The 22,868-nt window shown below is 49.2% G+C and overlaps 1 protein-coding gene across 3 annotated transcripts in view; it reads right to left on the bottom strand.

Moving 5' to 3' along the window:
- The window catches only part of LOC113950353 (discoidin domain-containing receptor 2-like), a 60,558-nt gene extending 38,181 nt beyond the window's left edge, over positions 1 to 22,377 (bottom strand). Inside the window, exon 1 of one of the 3 annotated variants that reach the window (XM_027650114.1) lies at positions 22,293 to 22,377. The gene's annotated coding sequence lies outside the window, so the exon portion shown is untranslated. Of the gene's footprint in view, positions 1 to 2,429; positions 2,453 to 7,040; positions 7,283 to 22,292 lie in introns of those variants that run through there. The other 2 variants (XM_027650113.1, XM_027650115.1) reach the window with 2 other exon arrangements.
- Between the last annotated feature and the right edge of the window lie 491 nt (positions 22,378 to 22,868).

The raw sequence follows: 22,868 nt of genomic DNA on the forward strand, positions 1-22,868 counted from the left end.
GAATAAAATCCTGTTACAATCATTGGGAGAGTGGAAAAAAAAAATCTACTAGTTTAAAAACTCAACAAGAAATCCAAAGGAGGGCACTTTTCCCCAGTCAACCCAGCAGACACCATGCCTAAAAAGCCAATCCATGTCTCCACAGAGAACCAGCTCGCTGTGACCCAGCGCTGTCCCGGGCTCAGCGGGCACAGGAGGGAGCTGTTCTTTAGTGATGTGCACGAAGAAGGTGGGACTTGGAGCTCCTCCAGGCACTGTTCTCCCTCCAGAGATCCATTACGGAGGTCTGGCATGTTTGCAAGCCTCTCTAGATCCCAAGTGAAACAGGCATTTGTTTTAACTGGTTCCTTCGCAGATCATTACCTCGGAGTGGGACCTTAGGGTTTGCTGCAGGAATCCCACTACAGATGCCAAGAAACTCCACAGTCATGGAGTGTATAACACACAGAGATCTGTGTACAACATGGGGATCTATCCTAAATCAAAGCATCCTCAGAAGAGGTTCGGGATCAAGAGGACTGGATGGCACCTCCTACCATTCCTAAAGGAACTCAACGAGGAAACAGCAAAGCTAATAATTGGGGCAGTATCTGATGCCTGAAGAAATAAGAGGTTGGAAAGTGTGATTTTCAATTTTCTGGCTCCAAAATGATGGCAGAACATTTCTCTTTGCCTCAGAGTTAATCTGAGAGACCCCAACCCCCAGCAGCCTTCCTCTGGAGCACACACAGCCCACGCAGCTCCAGTTTGGACCAAACAATCTGCTGATGAAAATTCTCAGCAGAAAGAATTCTGATCACTTTTTAAAGCGTTCTGCTTAGTTTAAAATTCAAATACTGACACAAGACTGGAAAAAGGAGGCAACAAGTTTTCCCTTAGGTGAACTCAAGAGTGTGGTCTCTCTCCCTACATTCAACCAACCACACAAGGGGAGAGGTCTCTCTGTGACATGTGGGTGGCATCTGGACAAACCAAGTGCCAGCAGTCACACCAAAAATCAACACACCAGGGGCTGCAAGATCCTGGCATGAAGTGCAAGGCTGCAACAGGAGATTTTGGATATGGGCACCAGAGAGGAAAAACCCATTGCAATGTTAGGAACATGGTAGGGGACGGGGCAGAAACAGTGACACCACAGAGTGATGTCCAGAGCAGCAAAAAGGCTGGACGGATAAAACCAAGCAGATTATAGGTGAAAGGGTTGAGTTAATCAAGATGCATGTGAGAAGTCAGTCACAGGAACAGGAAAAGGGAGACAAGAATAGGCTCCAGTGTCACCTTTGAGGTGGCATTAGGAGACCTGTCACCACAAGAGATGTGGGGCTAGAAGGACAACATTCAGGAGTGGCACTTGGGGTGGGGACAGAGACACCACAGACCTGGGTCTGAGGCAGTGGCAGAGGAATGGGAGCATCGAGGTCTGGGTGTACTTTGTGGTCACTTTCTTGAAGGCTGAGGGACAGACCTGCCCTGAGGCTGAGGAAGGTTTGAACCTCATTTTCCACATTGCAGCCAAACATCTTAATAGGGTTATTATGAAAAAAGTGACACCTCACTCTTACTAGATTTTAGGAGAAAACCAGCATTCTGGTCACCCATGACACACTGAGAGGAGGTTCAGCCCAGGGACTCAAACCTCAGGGAGTGCCTCACCTACAGCCCAGAGAGGGGCTGGTGTTTCTGCACAAGAAAGGAGACCAATAAATCCTCCAGCTTTTCCCACTGCCCGCTGGCCAGTCCCACAGGAGAGGGGAGTCCTTGGCTTGTGAAACTGCACAGAGCACTTCTGTCACAAAACCAGACTTGGGGATAAAAGAACATGCATTAAATGTAATTTAATCCATCAAAGTAACAAGGCCAAAATTAGAAACCATTAGAAAGGCAAAGCCAAAGATAAGGAAATGCAAATTCATTGTACCACAGTGGTGGTTCTTAGCTCAGCTAATCCAAAAACAAAGCTCCCCTTCCCCACTGGCCCAGGGCATGGGAACCCTGTGCTGATCTCAGCTGAGGAATCTGGAAGCACTTCCCACGACCCAGGCAGACCTGCCAGGTCCCCTGCAACTCTGCACAGGACACAAGCACATGGCATTCCCCAGGAACCCTAAACCCAGGAGCAGGTTTTCTCCTCATGCACCCTAGCACACCCTCCAAAACATAGGTTCCCTCAACTGCAGAGGCTCCAGTCCCACTGCTTCTGCAGGACTGAAGTGTCAGGAGAAGAGAAGACTGTGTACAAACTAAAGGTTCCAAGAACCTCCCTTCTCCCTGCCCAAGTAGCAGTGTTCCTTATTGTCCCTTTTTGGAGCTTCCTTCCCACCCTGACAGGCCACAGAGAGCACCCAGCACAGTGACATTTTCACCCCGTTCCTTATACTGGCATCTCTGTCGAGCTTTTTCTCATTTTTTAAACTTTTCTTAAAACATACCAACTACAAGTCAGCAACAGTCCTCTCAAGACCTACAATCTTCCACTGCAAGAGTCTCACATACCAACCATCTCTGTGACACATTAACCACAGAGATGACAGATGGGGTATTAAGAGCACTCAATCTAAACCACCTTCCTCCCTCCCCGTCCTCAAGGGGCTCCACCATAACATTTTACTTAACTGTACTCTAACTTGCATTCGGAAGGAGATCAGGTTACCAAGCTGCAGAATCATTTGGGCTGGAGGAGATCCTCAGGAGAGCATCTAATCCCACCTCCCACTCAAAGCAGGGTTAGCACCAATTTCAGAACAGCCTGCAAAGGACTTTGTCCAACCGGGTCTTAAAAACCTCCAAGGATGGAAGTTCCCCCACTTCTCTGGACACTGCTCGACTGGCTGCAAAGGGAAAACTTTACCCCTCCTTATGCCAAGGTAGAACTCCTGTGATTTCAATCACTGTCAACCCTCCTGCTCAGTAAAGAGACTTCTTGATCACCTGCTCTTGGGTATCCCAACACCTTCTCTTGTCCTGACTAAGCCACCCTGGCTCCACCAGCCCACTCAGGGAAGTCAAATTTCAGTATTACATTACTTAATACTTTCTGCCAAGTCACCACTTGGGAGCCTCCACCACTGGTGAGACAGAGGCTCCATCCAGAACCAGTGGGACTGCAGTGGGACAGCTCTGGTTGGATTTTGCCATGACTCCCACCAGCTTCTTCATGAGCAAACTAGGGAATAACTGAGAGTTTGTCCCATACTGACACTGGGCACTACTCCACAGCCCTCTGCTTAGGGAGTACAGGGATCACATTCCCACTGGTAACTATTTTTGAAAGGTATCAGGTGGCACTTTCTAAATCAGCTTATTCATGGTGCTGGTCAGCGACACGGAGACTGAGGCACTGCCACCCTGGCACAGGGCAGGGACTGGGGATGTGCAAAGATCAGAGACACCAAAACTGCTCAGGAAGGCGTTTCTCAGCTCAGAGCTCCCCAGCAGCGGTGAGGCATCCTAGGAAAGCCTGGAGGATATGCCAGAGATCAGTCCCAGGGTGAGGGGGACCTGCCTGCACTGCTCTGCCAGGGGATCCAAAACACTCCTGATCCCAAAGCAGAGCCTCTTCTGCCTCCTGGGAGCAGCAGCACTTGGTCACAGCAGGGACCTTAGTCAGGACACAGATATACGATGTCAATGCAGCTCCTTTTGGCAATTGGTACAGGAATCTCATTAAAAACCACAATCTGAAGACTTTTCAGACATGATCTGTTTTCCATCAGAGCACACAGATCGCTGAGAACACTCCTTCTTTAATGTGGCATTGATTTACAAATGCACCAGCTCCCCCAGATCTCTCTGTGGACAGAGGCTGGTCTCCACTGCCCGCTGGTTACCTGCTCCCTCTCTTATTTTAAAACACTGCTACACAGCATTTATGTTTGCCCAAACTTCTGGAACTCCTTTGGTCTTCCCAGATTTATTACAAATCAGCAGCCAGGATTCAGATAGCTGCTTTGCCAATTTGTTTTAAACAAACAGGTTCCAGAGTTGCTCGAGTTTCAAAGGCTTTGAAATGTTATCTTGGGTTTAACACCCTCCCTGGTTACCAGTGCAACGGGAGGTTTTCTGAGATCCTCATAAAAGCGAGGACATCATCCAGCTTCTTCCCAAACATGGGAAATGTTTTATTTCTCTCTATTATCAGCAATCAGTAGGGTTTTTCAACCTTTCCCAGCAATATAAATACCACTGATGAAATTTATTTTGTTATACAGATATTATTTCTCAGTGCCCCACAATATATTTGCTGTACTTTTCCAGTTCTCTTTAGCTTTCCTTATCAACTGCCTAACTTTCAAAACACCGACTTTACAGTAACAGCCACTTATCTACAACCTTTGTTTGGCAAATTGCTCATAGTGGAATCTGTTTGAAAGCTAAAACATGATTACTGGTGATGGACTCTTTGCACAACCACTGGAGAACCAGCAGCACATTGTACCCAGCACCAAGCTGAGACCTGCTGCTATTTGCAAGGGTAGAAGCCAAAACCTAAGAGAGTTCAGTGAAAACCAAACCAGAAACATGATTTTGGAGCATTACTAATTTAACTGGCTATTTAGTCTCCATCAAACCACTTCAGAAATGCTGACACTACCAAGAGTTACATTTTATGAATTTTGTAATGTCTCTTCATATTTGTAAAAATAAAACTCAGAGCACCTGTTGCTGGTACACAGCCCCTTGCCCTCACCTTGAGGAGCAGTATGGGCTCTGTTGTAGTCTCACCAAATAATGTTTATAAATGTGAAGAGCCATGTCCTACAGCTGCAGGAAGATATGAAACTTGAAGCAGCTTTTTCCAGCGCTCCACAGACTGAAGTTACTCCAAATACCAAACTGCAGTGAGTGGGGTGTGCTCCTGCCCTCCCACAGCCTCACAGGGGACAGGGCAGGCTGTGACCTCGCTGGGTCCCGTCTCTCCAGGGGCTGAGCAGAACCTCCATCCTGCACACCAAGCCAAGGCAGCCAAGCCTGGGTACAAACAGCTGCTTCATTCAGCTCGAGCAAACTCTGCTTATGATCCAAAGTGGTTTTAAAGTTTAATTTATGAAGTGCCTGGCAAAGATGGAGCAGTGAGTGGCAACACTTACAGATCACCTGAAACCGCTGCATCAAGCCTGGAGACTCCAGGGAGGATTTCCAGGCAGGTCTCACTCACCACGTTCCACTGGGTTTACTATTCACTAGAACAACTCTGCAAGTAAAATTTAACTTCCCATGTACAGGGATGAAATTGCCTTTAACTTTAAACGCTCCAGCAAAAATACCTTGCATGACTGTAGACAGCTCAGAGAAGATCTTTGCTTACCACAATGCATTTCAGGCAATCAAACCAAATGCTCTGCTTATAAACAAAGGAAAAGCCAAGGACACAGAGAAAGCTCGAGCAGCATTTCACAGCTCTGGAAAGGCAGAATGGCCGGTTCTGACCACATTTTCTCAAGACAGACCAGAAAACAGAAGCCCACAGAGAAGTAATAAGATTTAGCAATTACACAGAAGGCAGGTAGCTGTAGGAAAATCCCAGGATTGTTTAAGGCAAAGGCAAGAGAAAGAGAAGAGATGGGGGGGGGGAGAAACATGTAAAACAATGATGCCTAGACCAAAAAAAAAGGACCCCCTTTACCTCTTTTCCATATTGAAAATGAACTGAAATTAAAAAACAACAAATTAAAACTAAGGAAATGAAATTCCACAGCATACCATGCACATTAAGCCTCTGGGACATATTGCCACAGAGCAGTGTGGGAGTAATTCAATAAAATATTGGAAGTGGATCTACATAATAAGAACATGTGCAATTCCATTAACGTGAAAAGAGAGTACACTGGATATAAATTTTCCTCTAGTTAGGCATAAGCAAACCAGGAATTAATGTGACCAGAAAGTTATCTCCTGCACGGGCAGGTTATTCCACATTTGTCTGCCCTCAGGCTCTGGGGCTTTCCTGTGCCCACGATAAGATGGTGCCTGAGTAGGTGGGCTGTGATCCCAGCCAGTTTGGCAAGCTCTGCCTCTCTGGATAGAGATCACATTTCAGTTTTCAGCAGCTTATTGTGCAGCTTCTCAAGAAGAGAAACAACACTACCCACCTTTTATTTTTTTTTTTTTAAACAAAGATTATCCTCTGTGACACAAGAAGGGCAGATGAAATTTCAGCCAAACCTATTAAATAAATACCTGTGGAGCAGTGACCGACCCTGGAATGCTCTGGTGGAAACACAGCTATTTTGGAAAGTTCTCAGCACCTGAAAAATTTGGTTTACTGAGGAATTAAATCAGATTTTATCGGGAGGGACTGCTACTGGAGAGCCCCATGGTCAACCCTAACAACAAGGATTCTCAGGTGCAGCTTCCTGCACAGTCACACTCCCATGTTTTAGGCTAAATGGGAGTCTGAGAAAGTTTGGTAGTGCCCAAAATTGCAGTAGGTGCTTCAGAAGGGGACAGGGTCTGCCTCTCCTCAGGAGAAAAGGGAACACAGGCAACGTGCAGCCAACAAAACTCATCTGGGGCAAGAGCTGCTGGGGCTCGGGGGGCAGGAGCACATCTCCCCCAACTCCCCACTGTCCACAAGCAACTCACTGCCAGCCCCAGTTCTTGCACATCTGTCTCAGCCTTAGCCCTGAAACATCTCAGGCACCTCAGAGATCAAACACCTGAAACATCTCAGGCACCTCTGAGAGATCAAACACTGTGCACTTTTCCAGGAACCACTTCTGGCCAGAACCCCACCAGCCCCCTTCACATTTCTGCCCACAGGAGACCCTGCAGGTCCCAGAGGTCCCCAGGCACACATCCCCGAGGGAAAACCCATGACTTGTGAGCCCTCCCACAGCTGCAGGAGGTGAAACAGGGAGCAAAGAGCCACCATCTCCCTGCCAGCCCAGGGAGAAGAGCCTTCACCTCCCAGCACCGCCACCTCCACAAATCCCACACTTCCAACAAGTCTCCACAGGCGTTTGTGCTTTATCCCAGGACAGAAACTGAGGGAGGAGAGCTGATAACAAGCTGAGAGCCAGGTTAAGCTGGAAGGACCCTACCTGCCTCTCCTGGGGCCTGCTGAGCACAGGGAACAGCTGCCATGTCTCTTCTGAGCTCCACAGGTTGAGCCAGGCTGTAGTTTCGACATTCCTTGCAACTTTCCACCAGCACACATGATATGTTCAAACTTGAGTAACTCCTCCCTCCTCCCTCCCTCCGCACACACAGACAGGCCCAGGAGATGGCCCTGCCTCTATCATCCCAGTTCCTATAGCAACTCCTGACCCAGCAGATGGAAACAGAGCTGTTTTCTAGGCAAATCTGCCTTCTTGGATTCCTCTGCTCTTCCCTGCTGTTGGCCCCTCCTTGCTCCAGTGCTCTCCCTGGGGGCTGCTCCGCTGGCACTTGGCCCAGACTTTGCCTGGAGGAAGGCCAAGCTTTGAATTCATTTAGTAAAACCACAACATAAAGCAGCTCTCCTGCTCAGGAAGCAGGGCCCGTGTAGTCCCAGGGGCAGGCCAGGCACCGCAGAGCCAGCCTGCACCTTCTTGCTTAACACGGCCGTGTGCTCCCAGGGAGGATCCCAGCAGGAACATCTCCATCTTCACCCTCACCCTCCACCAGCCTGGGCTGTCCACGGGGGGGGAAGGTAAAAAGCAAAGACAGAACTAGTCATTTATTAAGCCAGTCCAGCAGACAGAATTATTGTAACCCTGGGCACTTCTCAGATGTTTGGACTTCTGCCTCCAAAGCCTTTCCTGGAAGAGGGAGAGTCCAGCAGTGACACAAGGGCTCACTGCCTGCTCAGCACAACAGATCAGCCCTATTGCTGCCCTCAGGTTGGGGTCCCACAGGAGTGAAGGCCACCAAGGCAGCTGTCAGACAGCTGTGTGACACCACATTCCCTTCCCTTCCTCCTAAAAATACAGAAAGAGAGGGAAAGTACAGAACTCAATACCAGGCTGTGGCACTTTGGAGGAACCTCACAGGCAGGTGGTACTGCTGGGGCTCCATGGTGGCAGGACAAGCAGGACCACAGCAGACGGAGGCACTGAGCTGGGCAGGGGGGCCCAGCAAGCTGTGGCACCCCACCCACAGACCAGAAACTGGGAGACCCCCCCCACCTGCCACAGGGGCTACAAAACTGCTGCAAAGCCATTCCACCCCCAGCACCAGCTGCTGCCCCTGCCCACATGGGCTCCACTGCAGAGCCACTGCTCCTGGAGAGCCCCAGAGCACACACAAGGCTGGGGCAACGCTCACCTGGGTGACAAGGTCACTGGGATTTGAGAGGAACACCCTCTGAGGGCACTGGTTTGCACCCCCAGCTGGGGCACCAGCAGCAGGGACCACGGCAGCAGAGGGAGACTGAAGAGCAGATGGATTTTGCTGACTTGCCTATTGGGAAGTGCAGGTGCCAGCCTGCCTCCTGCAAGGAAAGGGCAGTATGTCCCACTTGGACACCTGGCAGGGGTGAACACCCTCCTGGGGCCAGCAGTGCAGGGCTGTGACAGCAGTGCTCGGGTGGGAAGTGGATGCTGGTGTTGTGCAGGACTCCCAAGGATTCCACAGCAGGAGGCTGAGGAGTGGGGACAGCAGCCATTCAGCCCTTCCTCACACTCCCACGTGCTACAGCAGCTTCAGGCAGGAATCACAGCAAAGCCTCAACACAAGCAGCAGGTATTCTGGGTATCCCAAAGGAAAAAAGGAAGCAGATATGCACCACACTGTGCCACACTAAGTCCCAACTGGAAAATACAGCTGTGAGCTGGAAGACATAGAATCACAGAATATGGCAAGTTGGAAGGGACCCACCAAGATCATCAAGTTCTAACCCTTAGCCCTGCACAGACCCATACCCAAGAGTCACACCCTGTGAGGTGTGACAGCCCCAGAGGATCATCCAAACCCTCCTGGAGCTCTGGCAGCCTTGGGGCTGTGCCCACTGCCCTGGGGAGCCTGGGCAGTGCCCAACCACCCTCTGGGGAAAGAAACTTTTTCTAAGATCCAGCCTAAACCTCTCCTGACACAACTTCAGGCCATTCCCTCAGGTCCTGTCACTGATCACCACAGAGAACCTTGCTGCCATCTTCCTCCCTGCCTCCACACCCCATCCCAGACACACAATCCACCTCTGCAGAAGACTATTTCCCGCCCCCCCCCACCCCCCAGGGGTAATTTTCCCATGTGTGAGTGAGTCAATCAGCTCAGAGGGATGGGATAATCCCTAAGGTTTGGGACAGAAACACAGGGCCAGCAGAAGGGTGGATGTGGGAAGGTATCAGGCCCCTTCCTGCCTGGTAAGCCCTGCACCAAGAGGGTGTCACTGAGATGGATAACACCCTCCCAAGGCCTCTCATCCCAAAACAAGGATGGTCAACGTGATGGTACACACAAACCAAGCTGGATACAGGGGTAAGCTGGGACCAAAACAATTCCCTTTGGAGGACACAGGGTAGTTTGCAGTAGAAGGAAAGGCTGGACATCCAGGAACAGGGAGTCCAGGAGTGACATCAATACAAGCACCAAAGCAGCTGCAGATCACAGAAGCACCATCAAGGGTGCAGAGAAAGCTCTCATTTCCCTGCAGCACTGGGAAGAGCAACAGCCCAACTCACAAACAGAGCTGAGGAACTCCTTTCCCTGGGGAAGGACAATGCTGTGGAGGCACAAAACACTGCTGGAAAACTGCTGACCTTGCAGTCAGCCTCACTTGAGCAGTTCAGCACAGAAACAGGCTCCCTGCTGGGTGCCCTCTGAGATGTAATCTGATCCCACGGTACACATCCACTAATCAATCGAGGGATAAAGCAAAGCAGAAAACAGCCTTTTTTTTTCCCCACTGGAACGAGCCCAAATATGCACAATAACAGATCCCACTCGGAGCTATTGCAAACTCCAGTACTTTGGAGAGTTTTGCATCTCTCATCGCAGAGGGAGCATACTTCTGCAATAGCATCACTGGTTCTCAAATTGTGTATTTGAGAGACTTCCTAATGACCTCATAGCAGCACATGTGACCACTAAGTCATCTTCTCAAAGGACCAGGAATAACATCAACAGACCCTGTTTTGGTTTTGCACAGAACAGCTTTCTTCAGCACAGGCAAAAGAGCAGAACCAGCTCAGGCCAGGGCTGGCACCGTGATGGTTTCTCCAGCAGGCTGTGTTTGGCCTTGGAAAAGATCCATCCAATTAACAGATGAAGACCCATTAGCACATACTAAATTCCACATACAAATTTAGACACAAAAGCTTTTTTATCCTGATGCAGGACTATTTGGTTTAAGGCATCTATACGGCATCATTAATCTCAGAAGTATTCCAGAAGTGTTCTAAGAAGAGAAGAGTTGGACTCACAAAATAAAAAATAATGCCTTGAAAGGATTTCAGTGTTGGGGATTTTTTTCTCCCAGTGCTTAAAAATAACCTGCTATGCTGAGCAGCAAAGCAGGAATTTGAAATTTGTGGGTGATGAACTGGTGAGCTGATCACACTGGGATTGGGGAAGTTGCCTTTTGCTGTCCCCAAGCCAGGTGGCACTGGGAGAAATAAATTAATGAACACCTACGATCATGTTGGCACTAAGGCAACTAGACAAACAGCTCCAGACAGACATGGAGCACCTGAGAGGTTCCCTCCTCTGTACCAAGCACAAGGTTCCTGCAGAGGAAAAGCTACATAATCCCACTGTAGCAGTGACAAGACCTGTGACTTGTGGCCAGAGAACCACCCCAGTTACCACCAGTGAGCTGGGAATAGGTGTCTGAGTGAGAATAAGGAACATGCCCATTAAACAGCATCTAAAGGCTCCTTCTGCCAGGCCTCTCCTGCAGCAGGAGCAGCAAACAGGCTGTTCCCACAACACCACCTGCCTCTCCACAGTGGCTCTGCTCCACGGTCCTTATACTCCCTGCCTCCCACCTAGGCTGGCTATGGCAGGAATTCCACCTGCCCTCATCCAGGAAGGCCACAGCAGGAGCTGGTGATCCTGTGAGCACCAACATATCATGTCCCACAGGACCAGGCCATCACCTGAGCAGCCTTGGGCCAACAGGGACACAGGAGGTGAAGAGCACAGGACAGTCCCAGTGAGGAGGCTGGGCCTGCACAGTGTTCAAGCTTTTTATTCTTTCAGTGAGAGGTGGTGAAAGCCAGCTTCCTTCACCTTTCCAGGAACTTTTGATGGAACACAGAAGGCTGCTGTAAAAGTGCTCTGTTTACACCCTCCAGCCCTGTCCTGTCCTTACCACAGTGTGAGAGAGTGTTTACTCCCACCACCCAGCTGAACATCTGCTCAGCCCAGCTCTGACACTGCAGAGAAATCCACTTCCAGCCATCAACCTGGGAAAAGAGGGAAGCGGGGCAGGGCTTGGCATGGTGGGGAGGGCAGGTCTGAGACACGTGTGACATCCTCCAGGAAATTCTGACAAACCACCCTTACCAGGTGCTGACTAGAGCTGCTCTGCAGGGTAACAGGAGGAGGCTCAGAGATGACAGGACAGGGCATGTGGTGACATTACAGATACCTGATGTGGGACACACCCTTCCCAAGTGGTTTAAACCCATAAAACAATGGATGTAAGGGGAGCACTCACCCTCCACATGCCTCCCACCCTATGCCAGAGCAGCTTTTCCTGCTCCAAAGGGAGATGATGAAAGCCCACAGAGCAGCATGGTGTCTCCTGTGCCCCTCAGTCCCTTCCCAAATCACCAAAACAAGGACAACCTCTGGTCCAGCCATGGGACAGATGCCCCCAACAGATAAAATTCTGCAGCTGAGCCAATTTGCTTGTTTCTGAGCACCCAGGCAACTGCTCTGTCCTGCTGGGAGACCAGAGCAGAGGCCTCAGCTCTGCTCTGCCACCACAGCTCCCTCACCCAGGGAATGGCTGAGGAGGTGGCAATGGAAAAACAAAAAAAATCCCCAGAACTGCAGCCCCAAAAATCCCATTCAGAGCTTTTGCGTTACCAGAAAAGATCCAAACAGCAGCAGCCTCCTATTTGCCCTGTCTTTTAAACAACCCTGTCCCCAGCTGCTACATCATGGGCTGCCTCAAAGGTGGTGAGAGTAAAGGAAGGTGGTACTTGCAGCCCCAGGTCAGAACCAGGGCAGTGAGATCAGTTCAGCTTTAGCTGTTGTAACGACAAAGGCCCAGGGAACACGTCAACCAGACAAGGAATGAACTCCTGGCACTGAGGCCCAGCAAGGACACGCCAATAAACACTCTCCCTGCCCATCTTTTCTGACGCAACTGTGAGAAAAGGGGCAGAGAAAACCATTATCTGCAGACAGACATCCCTCCCTCTCCCTGGACACCGGGACCAGCCCAAGCAGGACGTCTCCAGCCTCTCTCTTGTCTGCATGGTGAGCCAAGAACCCTCTGGTGTCCTGCTGCAGATGAGGATCACTGCCATGTCAAGGAAGGGCTCAACTCCCACAAGCTGGAAAACCTGTGCTCTGGGTTTGACACCTAATCCCTGGAAGCAGGTGATAATATTCAGCAGGCACAGGGCCTCTTTCAAAGCTGACTTTTCTTCTTGAAGCACTAGATAGTATCTAACATCCTGAGCATTATCTTTCACATGCTCCTCCCCACCACTGCAGCAAGGCAGCTCTTTCTGCCCTCCATCCTTGTAATGACTTCGGAGCAAGGGAGTTCTGACAAGCAGAGCTACACAGGTCCTGGGACTGCTGGGGACCAAGTCCTGCTATGTCACCCCCACTGATACTTCCCCATGTCTGCTCCTCCCTCCCAGAAGTTTCCCAGGTGAATCTATGTTGGCATATTACATCTCAAAACTACAAGCTGTGGGGACCTGAAGACCAATGTCTGAGTACTAACTCCAAATTCAGCTCAGAGAAAATCTAATCAGCTTCTTTCACTGGAGATTTTATTCCAGAGACATGGAAAGTAACAGCAGGAAACCAAGCAAACCATAAGCACTGGCTTTCAGATTCATTGAGGAGGAACAGCACGTGGAAAGGGAGAGATTCAGCACCAGCCATGTGCTTTTCCCAGCAAGGGACACCAATCCAGCTGAACCATGGAACAGGCAGAGCTCAGCTCGTGGCAGCAATGCCATTACAGCTCCCCATAAAAACCAAAAATAAGTGGTGCAGGGAAGAACTGGTGGTAACAAAAGAGCTGTCAGCCTCTAGCTGACACCCCTGTAGCCCTGTACAGCTGCTGCTCCAGGACCCTCTGGCCACACAACCCCAAACCTGACCCCTGCACTTGGGGCCAAAGGAGCACACACAGGGAGCAGCTGACAACACTGATCACCACATTTCTGTGATTCCTCAGCGAGGACCAGCACCTTCAAATAACCAGAGCACACAGAAGCCCATGCTCCCAGACCTTTTGGCTGCCCTTTCTGGCATGGAAACAAAAGGCAGGAGCACTTCAGATGCACAGGATACCAAAGGGCCCCTCTGCAAGTGAGATTTCACGATCCGCCCAAGGACACTGCTGCTCACCCCACACACCAGACTCAGCCCACACAAGGGCTGGTTTGCACTCTAACAGAACACAACATGAATCTCCAGAGCAGAAGGCAGTGCAGACAGATCAGGAATCATGAATCTCCAGGCAGATCGGGACCAGCCACAGGAACTCTCCTTTTCAGTGCCCATGAAGCACACACACCATTTCCGAATCTCCCTGTTACATGAGGGGATGCAGAGTCCAGGGATGCAGCCAGATTGGAGTCTAACAAAGAGGCCTTGGCTAGGGAAGCTTCCACCTCCTCAGCGGCTCCTTCCATCTCAGCCACTTCCCTTCCAAGCAAGGCCTCCTGGCTGACACAAGCACCAGGGTGTTGCAATCTGCAGTTCTGCCTGAAGAAATCCAGCCCAGCCCAGGCTCAGCAGCAGGCCTCTGGTCTGGCCTGACTGCATGCCATCCCTGGGCACCCACTGTGTCCAGAGGCTCATGGCATGTGGGAAGGAAGTTCACTCCTCAGATGTAGAGCTGTTGTGATCCCATTAATGCTCAGGACCATGATGGGTAACTTAGATGTGAGCTCCAGCACATCTCTTGGCCTCTCATGGGAGGTTTTCTGAAATAACTGCAGCAGAATCTGGGAAAAACCCTCTCCTCCCACGGTGAGGGGCTGAGGAAGGTGGATAAAGAGGCAGCTGTGTGCTTTGAGCATGTGTGGCCTCAGCCTGAGCACACTGAGCAGCACCAACCCCACAAGGGCAAAGGAAGCTCACAGTGCTGCACCTCCTGACAAACACCAGGGATAACACCCAAGGGAAAACACCCATGAGATCATTCCAGCAAATGTCCTACAAGCAACTGCTTCACCTGCAATCCCCCGTGCAAACAAGGGAAAACCACCTAACGGGATCCCTGCCTTCCCCTGCACAAACAGCACGAGGGCCTGCTCATATTTCCCGTACTAGCATGGAAAAGACAGAAGGATTGGGATACATTACATTATTAGTCCTACTGGGACATTTCCCAACAGTTCACTTAAATGTTTTTAAACCTGCAGGATGAGGTAATTCCAATGTAAATGCATAACCCACACTATAGGGTGGTTCACTAGGTACAACTCTCAAGCAAAAGCAAACAAAAGCTGATCTGTCATGGTCCAGTGCTCCATCCCCAGACATGTTCAGGGCTTGGCCAGACAAAGCCATGGTTGAGGAGATCACATACTGGAGACAGTCCCACTTCAAGCAGGAGGTCAGGCCAGACACCTCCTGATATCTGTGTTTCCATCATTCTGTGACAGCAAAGGAGAAGAGGCAGAGCAATCATTGCAAAGACGACAGACTTGCATTGAGTTTCTCTGAAGAGATCTTCCCAGATTATATTTAAAAGCTTGGTTAGCAAAGATGCCTGCACTGACTCAGTGAGGGCTAACTCTGTACTGGCAGGAATTCTGGAATACCAGGATCTGAGCCCCAATGTGCTGCACGGGTCCCACGCAGGGTCAGAGCACCGCATCACACTGTTCCTGCACAAATTAACACCCGCCAGAAGAGATTTCTTTTTGGCATTTAACTCAGCTATGTGTTCAAATACAATAGCTTGCAATAATCCGAGAACACAGGTTAAAAGCAAGACAGCCAATAGTTCCCAAGACGTTAGAAGCAATCAGAAAATTCACTTCCCACTCGAAGTCTTTACTCTGGGGAGGCCTCAGCAGCACTGCTGCTCTCTGCTGTCCTTCCAATGCTGGGAGGAGGCCAGAAAATGCCACAGCAGAGACTGAACCACACTCATCACTGGTGGGTTCAGGCCTTGGGAAGAAGGCAGCATGTCTCCATGAGGTGCTGTCTGGAGGGTGATGGGGAAGCAGCAGCAGGCACCAAGATAGAAGAGGGTTTTTTGTGACCAGCGAATCTGCCATTGATGCTGTTCCTCCCTGATGTCCACCCATGGTGCTGCCAGGACTGACCATGGTATCTGCATATGACCCTGGCCAGCAAAGCTCATTTTCTCAGAGTAAAGCCCTGTCCAGTTTGCCCCAAAACATAAAAAAAAAAAAAAAAAAAAAAGATTGCTTCTAGCTAAATATGTAGATGGAAGTCATCAAATTGATGGAAAATAGAAAGGACACTTTGGGAAGTTGAGTTATTAGAATATCCATCACAATCCAGACTAATGTAAAGTACATGCACTCAAAACCAAAGTCCTCAAGATGAATTCACAGCTTTGGGACCCTCATCCAAGGAAACAGTGCAGGAGCTTCACTGCAGGGCAGCTCTGCTGGTTTGCTCTCCTCAGCAGCTGAATCACAGTGCACATGACCAGCACCTCATCTCAAAAACACCACCAAATAACACCCCACCACCCCCAGCTCAGCTCCACTATAAATGCAGAAAGAAAAGATAAAGATTCCTGGAAGGTCAAACTATCCAGCATGAAGATGTGACACCTTGTCAGGAAGAGCAGAAACAGCCTGAAAAGCACTGACATCTTCCTGTTGGAGAATACTGGTACTCTAGCTATTCCTGCTGCAGTATTTAATTTATTTTACCTTTTGACAGGCAGAAACAAACGAGCACAAGTGAAATAACATAACAGTAATAGAGGACAACAAAACCTGACACTTGGCTAGTTTAGCTCTCCATAAGAAGGCAACACAAATGAACTGACACCACAACCAAATGATAAATGCAACAAAAACATGCCCAGACTCTCATCCTTCAAGGAGGCAGAAGAGCTGCAAACTCTGCAGGCTCCATCTCTGTATTTGCTTGTTCTTGAGCAGCTCTTCATTCCCGATGGGTGGGACGTTTTAACACCTTAAATGCTATTCCCAGAGAAAGTGAACTAACTTCTCATTTTCACAGCATAAATTCATCTGGTTGGAAGAAAATACCCCGCCCTTCTCCTCTGGCCTCCAAACTGCAGCTGGCAGCCTCAGGACACAGGACAGTCCTGGGGAAGAAACTCAACTGTTCACTCTGTTTGTTTGCCCCTCCTCCATCCCCCACAGCACCATCATCTCCGTGCCATCTCCTGACAGGAGCTGACTTGTTTCAGGTTCATCAGGCACTGGAGCTCTGCACTGCAGAGCTCTGCGGACAGATTTGGGCACAGCACCCTAAGCATCAAAAAAGAAAAGTCAGATCAGGTCAGGAGAGCATCATCCATGCCGGGAGCACTTCCAAGCAAACACCCAGAGCTGCTGCATTAGGAGCAGACAGGCCTCAAATCCAAATTTTGGAACAACTCCACCCAGTTTAATTCCTTGGTCATGCATTCTGCAAGCATTAGTTCTGAGTGGGCTGGTGTTCTAACAGCTCCACACTTGAAGCTTCATGGGCAAAACAAGGTTTAAGCAGCACTTTTCAGAGCACAGACCATCACCTCCCATGTGCACCCAGCCAGGATGACCTTCAAACAGGCTCCAGGGGTACAGACAGCCCGTGAACAGACCCAGCAGGATCCCATCCAGGAGCAAAGTGAACAATGAAATGGTTGAGCTGCTGCAAAAAATACACACCCTCACTGCCATCCATCAGAGCAACAAGTGCTCTACCAGTGCTTTCCATTGGGAGGAGGCTCCTGGGATTACTGGTAAGGGCATGGAACCAAAGCAGCTTATGTTCACAACTATTTTACTAAGGGAATAAAGTAATACGACTTAGAAAGTAGATATTCAGTATGTGTCATACTTGCATGGTACTACACACTCACAAGGAAGCCAAATGAAGTTTGCTCAGCCTGCATAGAGGAGATTCCCACTTCTGTGTGCTTGACTTTCCACCTCTGTAAAATACCTGTGTGAAGTTATGCATTGCAAAGAGCTTCTGCTAAACTCCCATAGAGCACATATGCTGAAATGGCAGGAAAACAAAATAACACCAAGCCTGTGCTCACCTCTAAGATTTACTTTCAAGGATTTGTTCCAAAAAGCCAGCCCACAGGAGTGACCCACAGAAGGAGACTTCCCTACAGGCAGAAGAACGTGGCTGTGAAGTAGTAGGAGGTTTTAACACATACTGCCTTACACATTCCTGTCTTCAAGTTGCACAAAATGTTGATAAATTTAAAGTTTGGGATTTGAAACTTTCCCCATCCAGTCAGACATCATTTTGCTTACCTTTTTTTTTTTTTTTAAGAGACTGGGAAACAAGTGGCTCTTTGGCTCCTGTTTTCATAACCAATGAAAACTCCTCCCTCCCCCAATCCATTTTTGCATAATTAATACCTTCTTGATTTGGAAGAAGTGATTTTAGGCACAAAGAGACTCTGGCATCAGAAAGGTGCCTTCTTACCTTGCCTGTGAGAACAGGTTGTATTTTAAAGCTGTTGGCAAGAAAAGCTCCCTAGGATGGGAACACCACCCAACATCACCTCAGAACAGCTTTGCCTAATTTTCAACACTCCTAAATGATGGCTGTGATTATTTTGGAAGAGTAACCCAGTTGCCATCATGAGAAATGGAAACCAGCATCCCTTTTGAGAGGCACCAGAGACTGCTGGGATCCTCTGCAGCAGAACATTTACATCGAGTTCTCCCTGCTCAGAATGTTCTCATGCATTAACAGAAAAAAACCCCATCAATTCTACACAAATTCCTTTGCTGAAGCCAGCAGAAAAACGTCTGAGGAATTAAGGCAGATGAGAGCCTTCCCTGGCTTGGGCTTATCCCAACACCACACACACTAAGGAGAGAAACAGAGCTAAGGAAAGATGAAATACTTCCTTGCCATCATCTCCTGTTGCTGTCCAAGCAACAAGCCCCAGCACTCGAGAGCATCCCTGGGTATTCTTTGCATTCAGGAAGCTGCTGTTGGAGCACAAAGCTGCCCTGAACTGGGCTGTTCCACAGCCTCTGGTGTTCCGTGTGTGCCATGAGGACACCGGGCATGTGACTTGTGTGTTAAAACATTCTGGCTCGCCCGTTGAAGTTCAGATTCTTTCCCTGCAAAACACACACTGCATGATCTCATCTGCAAGCAATCAGCCTGAGAAATCAGCTTGTTAAAGGAAGCTTCTAGGAAAGGAGAGATGTCTCTGGAGAATTTGGGGGCCTATATAATTTTAAGCAGTTTGTTAAACCCCAGCTGCTCTTCTCCCCATTGGGGTCACACAACCAAGAAACCATTTCTCCTCCCACACAGCTCCAGACAGGACAGTTTGCCAACACCTAACTGGAGCATCCTATTTGCATTCTCCACAGCCTGAAATCACTCCCATTTCCAAGCAGAACTCATCCTAAGCAGGCACTGGAACAGTGCAAGGACAAACTCAGAGCTGCAAGTTGAGCAGCATCCAGCAAAGCAATCCATTAAACATGGAACACCACACTGAATGTGTAAAACAGAATATTCTCTTAATTTCTGGAGGTGTATTTCAGCATTTCCCCACAATTATCATTTGGACCCTGGACACAAACCTGAAGACAGGAATAACCAGTACAGCAGGAGCTCTGCAGAGGAGGAAGGGAACAAGCAATAAGCTCCCAACTTTGCCCTGAGATTGCTTAAAGTGATGTAACAGAATTTTACCTGAGTTTCTGGGGATGCTGCAGTGCTACAACATCCCCAGAAGGCAACACCTTTCACTTCCCAGTGAAAACCTTGGCGAGCACTGCAGAGTGTAGGACAAAGTGCAGCCTCTGATCCCAGAGCAGGCTCCCAGCTGGGCTGTGCAGGGCCAGCTGCACCTCATTCCTGCAGCAGGAGCACCGTGGAGAGCAGAACAGGCTCTTGTGCTCACACACTCAGGCACATTTGCATCCCCCGAGCTCCCAGAAGCAGGACCACCACTCTTGCACTCAGCAGGGAGGCTGGGAAGATCAGAGCAGCATCCTGCCTTTCTTCACTTCCTTCCAGGCTGTCACACCCTGCCTGAGCTGCTCTCGGCAGCATCTCCCAGGCAACCCCTTCCCAGCTGCCCCTAGTTGGTCATTCAAGTGCTTTGAAAGACTTTTCTTAAAATTCTTGCATAGAAATCACTGTTTAATGTTCAACACAGAACAGGGGAGGGAGGGGGTGAAAAAGCTAGCCTGTCTCTAACAAAGGAGATCAGGAGGACTGAGCCCTTGGCTCTTCCCAGACATGGATTACATTCCAAGTGAAGTGATTATTCACCACTTCCAGCACCTATTTCAGTTTAACTTGAAAAAGTAACTGTTCTGAAACAAACAGAAGGAAGCAAAGATCAGGCAACACACGTTTATTACCGTGAGAGCAGAGGATCAAGTTAACCACACTGGGTTCTCCTTCAATTTATATCTCTCCAAAAGCCACTTATTGCTTTTTATAAAGATTACCTACACTTCAATCCATAGTTGTTGAAGCCACTGTGTGAATCAGGGTGATTTGCCCCTGGACAATGCAGGATGACAGTCATGCTGCAACTCTTTTGGTCAATGGTGGCACCTTCTAGCTCCAAACGACACTCTGAACCTCAGAGCAATTTGAAATAATTGCAATAATTAAAAAGCTTTTTGCTTTCTGTGTCCTTAAGAAAAAGAAACACATAGCTCTGAATGCAAACCTTCAAAATGTTATGAGAAAAGTCTCCTTCAAGCTTTTTACTCCTTAGCCAAGTTCCTAATTTTACCAGATTAAGAGCAGACAACCCCCCCAACCATCTGTCTGCTACTAAAATCAAGGTACAGGACAACCACCTCCAAATCCCTGGAAAACCACAGCTCAGAAAACTCAAAGTATAAAAGGAGGGGGGCAATATTGAAGGGATCAGCTGCTGCCTCCTCTGGTGCAGCTTCCCAACCAAATCATGAAGGGAAGAAGAAAAAGGAGACTTTCCAGCTCAAGTTCCAACTCCTTTTTAAAAATCAGTTTATAACCACTAAAATAAACACAGTAAGAACAACTGTGCAGTAACTGGGAACCTGCAAAAACAGCTGCAGTTTAAGAGCAGCTCAGGCCAATATCTGGCAAACACCAGCAGATACAATGGCCCGAGGGGATGGCAGGACATTTGGGGAAGGAAACACTGAATTTCACCCACAGGCTCATCCAGAAACTGCTTAAAGTACATCCAGCCAGGGCACACCGGGCAGAAGCAGTTATTCTGTCTGTGCTGTTTCACTGCTGAGGTGAGCATTTGCTCCTTATCTCCCAAATTCCAATCTCCTCCTGGATGCCCCTGCACTGCCTGAGCCCAGCCCAGAGCTTCCCAGTGCTCCTGACACTGGGTGGGCACACTGCTCTCTGCACTGCTCTCCTGCTCCCCCAAAACCTCCTCACAGGACACTGCTGGTCCCTCCAGGGCACTGCAGCCAAACCCCTCAGGAAACAGCCACTTCCAAGGGAAGGAAGGTCAAGAAACCTGGAACAAGCAGATTACTCCAAAACACCAGGACTTGAACATTTCAGCTGTTCTGAAACAGCAACCACGGCAGATGGTGCAGAATGGCAGCAGCACCTCTGAAGAAAAGCCACCCAAAGCCCTCCTGCCATCTCACCTTTGGGCTCCAGCCAACAAAACTCTTCAGGATTTGGATATTCTGACTTTCTTTAGAACTCCAAGATCCAATTCTCTGCTCAGTGTTATCCAAGGATCTACCCCAAGCCACATGCTTTGAACACCCTCCTTCGCTGCAAAGCTGACAGTTCTCAATTACACCCAGTTCTAGTTGTTCTTGGCTCTGTCCCTCACCACAGACCTGTGCTCTCCACGGCTGGGCTTGTCACTGTGCACAAAAACCAAACTCGGGGAAGAGGCGACACATAAGAGCCTTCCTGGACAGTAAATGGAATGAGAAAGATGAAAGCTCCTGGGAAAGGCAAGGAGCCAGCTCCAGGGGAGGAGGAAGAGGTCACCTGGGCCATTCCCAGGGGAGGAAAAGGACAAGGAACCTGAAGGAAGCGTGGACCACTCTTGGAAGTTTTAAAGTTTTTAAGTTAAGCGGGACAAGCTTTTAAACTAAAAGAGGGGGACAGATTAGATATAAGGAAGCAGTTTCTTGAAATGAAGGTGCTGAGGCACGGGTTGCCCAGAGAAGCTGTGGGTGCCCCATCCCTGGAAGTGTCCAAGGCCAGGCTGGACAGGGCTCTGAACAACCTGCTCTAGTTGAAGATGTCCCTGCTTGCTGCAGGGGTGTTGGACTAGAAGAGCTTTAAAGGTCCCTTCCAACCCACGCTATTCAGTGATTCCAAGCTGCTGCCCATTTCAGAGTGCAGGCTATGACCATCAGCAGGATAGAGATCATTTGCTCACAGAAATGCTCACACCCCCAACACGTGCCCAGGGGACAAGCACACACCTGGGTAATAGATTTAAGGCTTCTTAAAGCACATTTACTTTCCTCAATTATACACCAGAGGCCACAACCCACAGGCTGAGCAAGCCACGAGCGGCACAGCAGCTAATTCAGAGAGAGCTCCTGATCTCCACAGCCCACATTACCCAGCCATCAGACTGAACGGACATCGGAGCCTTTCTAATTTTATAGTCCACAGAGACAAGGCAGGAACGGCTGATGGAAGAGCAGCAAGGCCTCTCTGCCCACACACACCACTGCTGCTGGCTCCAGAACTGCAGAAATGCTGCTACTTTTTTTTTTTAAAAAGAACTTTTTTTTATAATGGAGTCAGCTGAAGAGAAAATGAGGAGCTCGGCATTTTAAACCAAAGCATTTCAAAATGCTGGTTTATCTTTCAGCCTCAAAAGAAGAGAAATAAAGTGAAACAAAATCTCAGTCACTCCCTCATAACAGTTTTCCCTTTCTGCCTCCAACAAAGCAAAGCACCCTGAGCTCCACTTAATCACTTTTTTTTTTCTTTCCTCTTTGGTTAACATGATGCCACTAGAGAAGCTGACACAAAATAGTCTCATGTTCTCATATTTTATCTTTTCCCAATCCTACCTCTCCATTAAAGCACACTTAGAAGGCAGTGCAAGCCAAAGGAACAGACAGCCAGCACATCCAGCACGGAGAGGACGGGAACCACACCACTGAACAAGCAACGGCATCAACCAGAAAAAGCTTCAATAAAAGTTTAAAAGCAAAGTTTTCCCATAGAAGTCTGCTAAGTAAAAAAAATTCATAGAGGGAATTTCTTTCTTTCATAAAGTGAAAACAAAACAAAACAAACAGGCAAACGAGCCATGAGCCAGCACGGGTGTCCGGCTCGGAGGAAGAACCGGGTCTGGGGACCCGAGCAGAACAAACCACAGCAGGGGTTCACCCCCGGCTCGCACAGCCCCGGCAGCCGCTGCTGGGGCAGAGGGAAAGAAAAACACCCAAACCACCCAAAACACAAGGGCGGGAGCGGGGGGACCCGCCGGGCCGGGAGAGCCGAACCCCGGGCGGAGGGGCCGAACAAAGCCCCGGGCACCGCATGACGGGGCTGCCCCGCACAGCGCGGGGTCCCGCCGGGCACTGCGGAGCCCAGCGCGGCCCCGAACCGCGGGCACCCCCCGAACCGCGGGCAGCCCCCGA

The sequence above is a fragment of the Corapipo altera genome, unplaced genomic scaffold (genome assembly GCF_003945725.1).
Source record: "Corapipo altera isolate COAL_440 unplaced genomic scaffold, ASM394572v1 268, whole genome shotgun sequence".
Classification (NCBI taxonomy): domain Eukaryota; kingdom Metazoa; phylum Chordata; class Aves; order Passeriformes; family Pipridae; genus Corapipo; species Corapipo altera.